The 7,117-nt window shown below is 39.6% G+C and overlaps 1 protein-coding gene across 1 annotated transcript in view; it reads right to left on the bottom strand.

Moving 5' to 3' along the window:
• Positions 1-7,117, bottom strand: part of LOC102915364 (solute carrier family 22 member 19-like) — a 334,849-nt gene that overhangs the window by 40,936 nt on the left and 286,796 nt on the right. The gene's annotated exons all lie outside the window — the stretch shown is intronic.

Raw genomic sequence — 7,117 nt, 5'->3', positions numbered from 1 at the left:
ATGCAAGCTTGTACAACCACTTTGGAAATCAATATGGTGCTTTCTTAGAAAATTGGGAAACAATCTCCCCCAAGATCCAGCTATACCACTCTTGGGCATATACCCAAGAAATGCTCAATCATATCACAAGAGCACTTGCTCAACTATGTTTATATCAGCATTGTTTGTAATAGCCCAAACCTGGAAACAACCTAGATGCCATTCAACTGAAGAATGGATAAATAAATTGTGGCACATATACACAATGGAATACTACTCAGCAGAGAAAAACAATGACATCATGAGGTTTGCAGGCAAATGGATGGATCTAGAAAAAATCATCCTGAGTGAGGTAACCCAGACTCAGAAAGACAAATATGGTATGTACTCACTCATAGGAGGATACTAGATCTGGAACAGGGATGGCTGGGCTGCTACTTACATCACCAGTGAGGCTACCTGGAAGGCAAGACCCCAGGAAAGACATGTAGACAAATTTCTAAACAGTCTTATTAAGTAAGAAACACAGAACCAAATACAGAGATAATAGCCAAAGAGATCAGAGAACTAGTGAAGAGCCACAACTAGCCTTATCTTACCTCCTCACCACAGTTGCTTGCACAAAGAGAGCGACTTCCCGTCTAACCTGTGTTTTTATTGCCTTCCTGTTCTGCCTTGTCATTGGCTCTACGCCCAGCCACTTGACTTCCGCTTCACTGCCTATCTATACAGACCTATAGGTCTGTATGGTTGGTACTGGGATTGAAGGTGTATGTCATTACACTTGGCTGTGTAATTGACTATACAGAGACTCTGGCTGCCATGTGATCAGATTAAGTGTGAGGGCTACCACCGCCTGACTGCTGTTCCTGGCTTGCTATGTGACCTCTTTATGTGACCTCTGATCTCCAGGCAAACTTTATATATTAACATACAAATAAAATCATATTTCAGCACAATTAAAATATCACCACATTTCCCACGTTTACTCTAATAAACAGAAAATAGAAAAAAGTTACAACTAATATAAGAAAACCTATATATAATAAGTACAATAACTATATACAATATAAATAAGTAATAAATACCTCAACAATATCTAGTCCATTTGCATTTGGCAAACTCAGAGAAAATATTTCATTATCTCTCCTATTTTAGTAAGTAATGTAACTGAATCACTTTCTATCCTAACTTATATTACTAACAGAGAACTATCTTATATTGTCTTTCAAATTTATACACTTATACCTCTTTATTGAGTTTCTTTTCTGAAATTCTTAACAAGGAAATCTATAATTATAACTATCTAATCTTCAACACACTCTAAGTATAACTATCTAATCTTCAACTCCCTCAGGGACCCAAGAAGGAAATAATATTACCTAATAAAACAGGAACTGCAAGCAAGTGGCTTCCAAAAAACATGTGAGTTGACAGAAACAGCCAGCTGCCTGGACAGTCACCAGAGGTTTCTCCATAGCATTAGGGCATCATCTTCAGCCTATAGGCTTAGTGTATCTGACAGACTCATTTGTGAAGTAGGATGTACACAAGGCCTACAATTGAACCTCACATTCAGTGAAAGTAGTCCATGTACCAGATAAACATGAATCCCACCAGTGTTCTGTCATGATTCAGGATTTTAAATTCTGGAAATTGTTAATGTTTTTGGAATTCAGCTGTCCATTCTTCTTGACTTGTGGGTGGCTTCATCTCTTTTATTAAATTCCAGTCTACCATTGAGAGGTTAGACTCTGTCAGCTTAGTTACTCTTTCAATAACAACTGTTTCAGATGCTCTTCTGTAGCTAGAGTTTTCCTGCCTTGCCCATAGTCAGGACAAATCTTTGTCACCCGCCATTCCCATAGCTGCTCAGACCCAACCAAGTAAACACAGAGACTTATATTGCTTACAACCTGTATGGCCGTGGCAGGATTGTTGCTAACTGTTCTTATATCTTAAATTAATCAGTCCATTTCCATCAATCTATACCTTGCCATGCAGCTCATGGCTTACCGGCATCTTTTCATACTGCTTGTCACGGTGGCGGCTAGTAGTGACTCCTTCTTCCTTCCTGTTCTTCCTTTTCTCCTCTCTGTTAGTCCTGCCTATACTTCCTGCTTAGCCACAGGCCATTCAGGTTTTATTTATTGACCAATCAGAGCAATTTGACATACAGAGCATCCCACAGCACAGCCCAGTGCAGACCATCTCAGACACCTGCACTCAGGCCCGTGGTCCTAATAGTCCTCTATGTGGACCTGCTGGGTAAAGCCACGAGGAACACAAGAACAGGCTCCCACAGGACATACAGAACATCCCACAGCAGGTATCTTCTATAAGTTTGCTTTCTTTTTAATTTTTTCACATAATACATTTTGATTATGCTTTTTCCTCATCCCCTTAAAACCTCCAAGATCCTGTTCCCCTCCCAACCCACACAACTTCATGATTTTTCTCTCTCAAAAACAAAACAAACCAACTTTACAAAAATCAAAAGTGAAAAATTCCTGAATGGGGGCTGGAGAGATGCTAAAATTGTTAATCACTGGTTGCTCTTCCAGAGGCCCTAATTGATTCCCTGCACCTACAAATGGCTTACTCAGCATTGATGTAGGGGTGAAGGGCTTGGTCTGACCCCAACTTGATATGCCAGCCTCTATTGACTACCCTAGAGAGGCCTTCCCCACAAAGAGGAGGAGATGGGGGTAGGATGGAGGCTTGTGGGGGGAAGCAGGAGAAGAGGAGGGAGTGGAAACAAGGATTAGTATGTAAAAGGAAAGAAATTTCTTTTTAAATAAAATATTATAAAACAAAGTAAGAAACACAAAAACAAAAATCTATTGAAAGATTTAGTAAACTCGAGTTCACTGTGTATTTAATAGTCCATTCCTTCCTTTTTCATAAAAGAGTCTAATGAATTGAATAAAGACATAATGTAGACTCCTTGTCTTGGTGTATTGTAGGCCAGTTAAGCATGGGATATCCTGTCATAGTGATCAGAAATGTAGTCTTAACTTTTCTATGCTATCTTGACCAGATGTGGTCATTAGTCCATCATTATTCCTTTGGCTTTCCCCTATTAGTTTAAGAGTTCTGACTTTATTGGCCCAGACATTAAATTTAGGTCCATGTTGAATCTTGTTATAAACACAGGAACTGGCTGAATAATAATTTTAAAATCTGAGGAACTTATGATCTAATGTGAATAAAGCCTTGTAATATGATTCTGCATTCTTTATTTCCCCAATATATTTACAATAAATTTTTTTCCCTTTAGTACTGTGTTACTGTATTTTGGTATCATCATGAGCCCAGTGTTCAACAATTGTTAAAGGTTTGAGGCATAGTATTTTGTCTTGTGTCTAGTCACTGAATTTTTTGTTATTGTCACCTTTCTGTAATAATTACATGGGAATTCTACTTTGTTTCATAGGAAGTGACATTTTGAAATTTATTCTTCTCATATATAATGCATCCTGACTACAGCTTCCCTTCTATCTTCTTCTCCAAATTCACTCCCACATTCCCTTTCCCCTCCTTTGTTTCCCTTCTTAAAAGAGCAGGCATCCCAGTGAAATCAATGCAATTGATAGGATTGAAAGACAGTATAAGGAGATGCAATAGGACTAGGCATTAACCCTCATATCAAGTTTTGAGGAGGGAAAAGGTCTGATGAAAAGGCAAAAGAGTAGAAACCCCCTGTGTCCCTTTGTTAGGAGTCTAACAAAAACCCCAAACAAAACAATCACAACATAAATGGCTGGTGCAGACCCATGCAGGCTCTGTGGTTGCCACTCCAGTCACTATGAGCCCCTATGAGCCCTGCTTAGTTGATTCTGTGGGCTGTGTTCTCCTGTTTTCTTTGCCCCCTCTGATTCCAAAAATCTTTCTTCCATCTCTTCTGCAGGTTCTACAAGCTCTGCCTAATGTTTGTCTGAGAGTTTCTCCATCTACTTCCATCAGCTGCTGTAGGAAACCTCTTTGATTACCATTGGGCTAGGCACTGATCTATGAGTACAACAGAATGTTATTAGGAATCATTTTGTGCCTTATTTTTTGTCAGTCATATTTGGTTCTATCCTAGGTCTCTGAGCCATCCAACTTCTTATTCTTGGCTATTTCTGAGTAAATCATATTTTATGGTGTTTGGCATTTTTGTGTTTGGAGAGTCACCCTGTCTGGAGGTTGACCTACTCCATCATATTGGGGTGACAGATTTCAGAATCCTCATTATCCATTACTTATATTGTTTGTGTGCATGTACTGTTGCATTTTGTAGTATTCCATACATTTAGCTCATAGGACTAATGTGTTTTATGTATCCACACCACAGGTTCTTTGGTTCAATTACCTCTTCTTTACCATGGTAGTGGTGGTAGGATCTGGGAGAATGGAACTGAAATGAGGTGGACTGAAGTCTCATGTTATTGCCAACTTTATTCAAAGAATTAGACAATTTATATTCTGAGGGACAAGAGAGATCAAATGAGCAAAGTGTGCAATCAATTTGGCAAACAGCATGTGGCAGAGAAGCCATACACGGTAGACAAGCTGCATGTGGCAGAAACATGATTTTTCACAGAGGCATATAAATAAATAACAAGAGCCAGTTGTAATGAATAATCCAAAACTAAAGTCACTCCTATCCACTACTCCAGGGAGGGATATGAAATCATAATCCAAGAACAACTCTGTGTTTGAAGAAACTTAGGTTACAAGACACTTGTTATGGTTTCTTGGAGTTGTCTTACAAGCACTCAGAAATCTCCTCACATGACTCCATTCTTAGACTGTGTACTGACATCTCCCCCTTATTAATTTTTAAAGGCGGGATATCAAGAATGGTTTTGACTTGAGATTTTTTTAGCTCTTTGCTTCTTCCTTTTCTCATGTGGTCTTCATTTACCATGATCTCCTATTCCTTGTTCTCTCTCTCTTTTCTTGATCCAGCTAGGATCTCCCGCTCTCTTTCCCTTGCCCCTCGCCCATCATTGCCCCCACTCATGTCTAGGCTGTTCATGCAGATCTCAATCATTTCTCTGTGTCTTTCTTGGGGTCCCGTTTTCCAGGTAGCCTCACTGGTGATGTGAGTAACAGTCCAGTCATCCTTGTTCCACATCTAGCATCTTCCTATGAGTGAGTACATACCATATTTGTCTTTCTGAGTCTGGGTTACCTCACTCAGGATGATTTTTTCTAGATCCATCCATTTGTCTGCAAACCTCATGATGTCATTGTTTTTCTCTGCTGAGTAGTATTCCATTGTGTATATGTGCCACAATTTATTTATCCATTCTTCAGTTGAAGGGCATCTAGGTTGTTTCCAGGTTTGGGCTATTACAAACAATGCTGATATGAACATAGCTGAGCAAGTGCTCTTGTGGTATGATTGAGCATTTCTTGGGTATATGCCCAAGAATGGTATAGCTGGATCTTGGGGGAGATTGATTCCCAATTTTCTAAGAAAGCATCATATTGATTTCCAAAGTGGTTGTACAAGCTTGCATTCCCACCAGCAGTGGAGGAGATTTCCCCTAGTTCCACATCCTCTCCAGCATAAAGTGTCCTCAGTGTTTTTGATCTTAGCCATTCTGACAGGCTAAGGTGGTATCTCCGAGTTGTTTTGATTTGCATTTCCCTGATGATTAGGGATGTTGAGCAATTCCTTAAATGTCTTTCAGCCATTTGAGTTTCCTCTGTTTAGAATTCTCTGTTTAGTTCTAAAGCCCATTTCTCAATTGGACTGTTGGTCATTTTGATGTCTAATTTCTTGAGTTCCTTATATATTCTGGATATCAGTCCTCTGTCACATGTGGGGTTGGTGAAGATCTTTTCCCATTCTGTAGGCTGTTGCTTTGTCTTGTTGATCCTGTCCTTTACTATACGTAATTTCTCAGTTTCAAGAGGTCCTGTTGATTGATTGTTTCTCTCAGTGTCTGTGCTACTGGTGTTATATTTAGGAAGTGATCTCCTATGCCAATGCGTTCAAGACTACTTCCTATTTTCTCTTCTAGCAGGTTCGAAGTAACTGGATTTATGTTGAGGTCTTTGATCCACTTGGACGTAAGTTTTGTGCACGGTGACAGATATGGATCTAATTGCAGCCTTCTACATGTTAACATCCAGTTATGCCAGCACTATTTGTTGAAGATGCTTTCTTTTTTCCATTGTACACTTTTGGCTTCTTTGTCAAAAATTGTATGTTCATGGGTGTGCGGATTAATGTCAGGGTCTTCAAATCGTTTCCATTGGCACACATGTAGGTTTTTATGCTAGTACCCTTTTTTTAACTGTAGCTTTTATATTAGAGCTTGAGGTCAGGGATCATGATGCCTCCAGAGGTTGTTTTATTGTACAGGATTCTTTTGGCTATCCTGGGGTTTTTATTTTTCCATATGAAATTGAGTATTGTTTTTTCCGGGTCTGTGAAGAATTGTGTTGGTATTTTGATGGGGATTGCATTGAACCTGTAGATTGCTTTTGGTAAGATTGCCATTTTTACTATGTTAATCCTGCCTATCCATGAGCATGGGAGCTCTTTCCATTTTCTGACATCTTCTTCAATTTCTTTTTTCAGGGACTTAAAGTTCTTGTCGTATAGGTCCTTCACTTGCTTGGTTAGTGCGGTGGTCCTATCTGAATAGGTGTGACAGTTGATTGGCTTGATCAGTTTGGGAGGCAACTAGGCAGTGTGACCAAGTCCTGTGCTCATTGCATGAGTTGGCTGTTTGAAATCTGGAGCTTATGCAGAAACACTTGGCTCAGGCTGGGAGGAAGGGACTGGACCTGCCTAGACTGAGTCTACCAGGTTGATCTCAGTCTTTGAGGGAGGATTTGCCTTGGAGGAGGTGGGAATGGGGAGTGGGCTGGTGGTAAGGGGAGGGGGTCGGAGGGGGAGAATAGGGGAACACGTGGCTTATATGTAGAATTGAGTGGTATTGTAAAATAAAATAAATAAATTTAAAAAAAAAATGAATACCTATCAGTTATTCAGTTATATATATAAATGTATAATTTTACATCATGAGGTTTGTAGCTTAGGGAAACAGGAAATGATTCAGCCATGCAGTGTATCTGCATTCCTAGAATAAAGACCTGGAGTCAGATTGATCTGTCCTCCTCACTTGGATACAGG

Source organism: Peromyscus maniculatus, chromosome 1, assembly GCF_049852395.1.
Source record: "Peromyscus maniculatus bairdii isolate BWxNUB_F1_BW_parent chromosome 1, HU_Pman_BW_mat_3.1, whole genome shotgun sequence".
NCBI lineage: Eukaryota > Metazoa > Chordata > Mammalia > Rodentia > Cricetidae > Peromyscus > Peromyscus maniculatus.
This window is presented reverse-complemented; position numbering and strand designations above follow the sequence as displayed.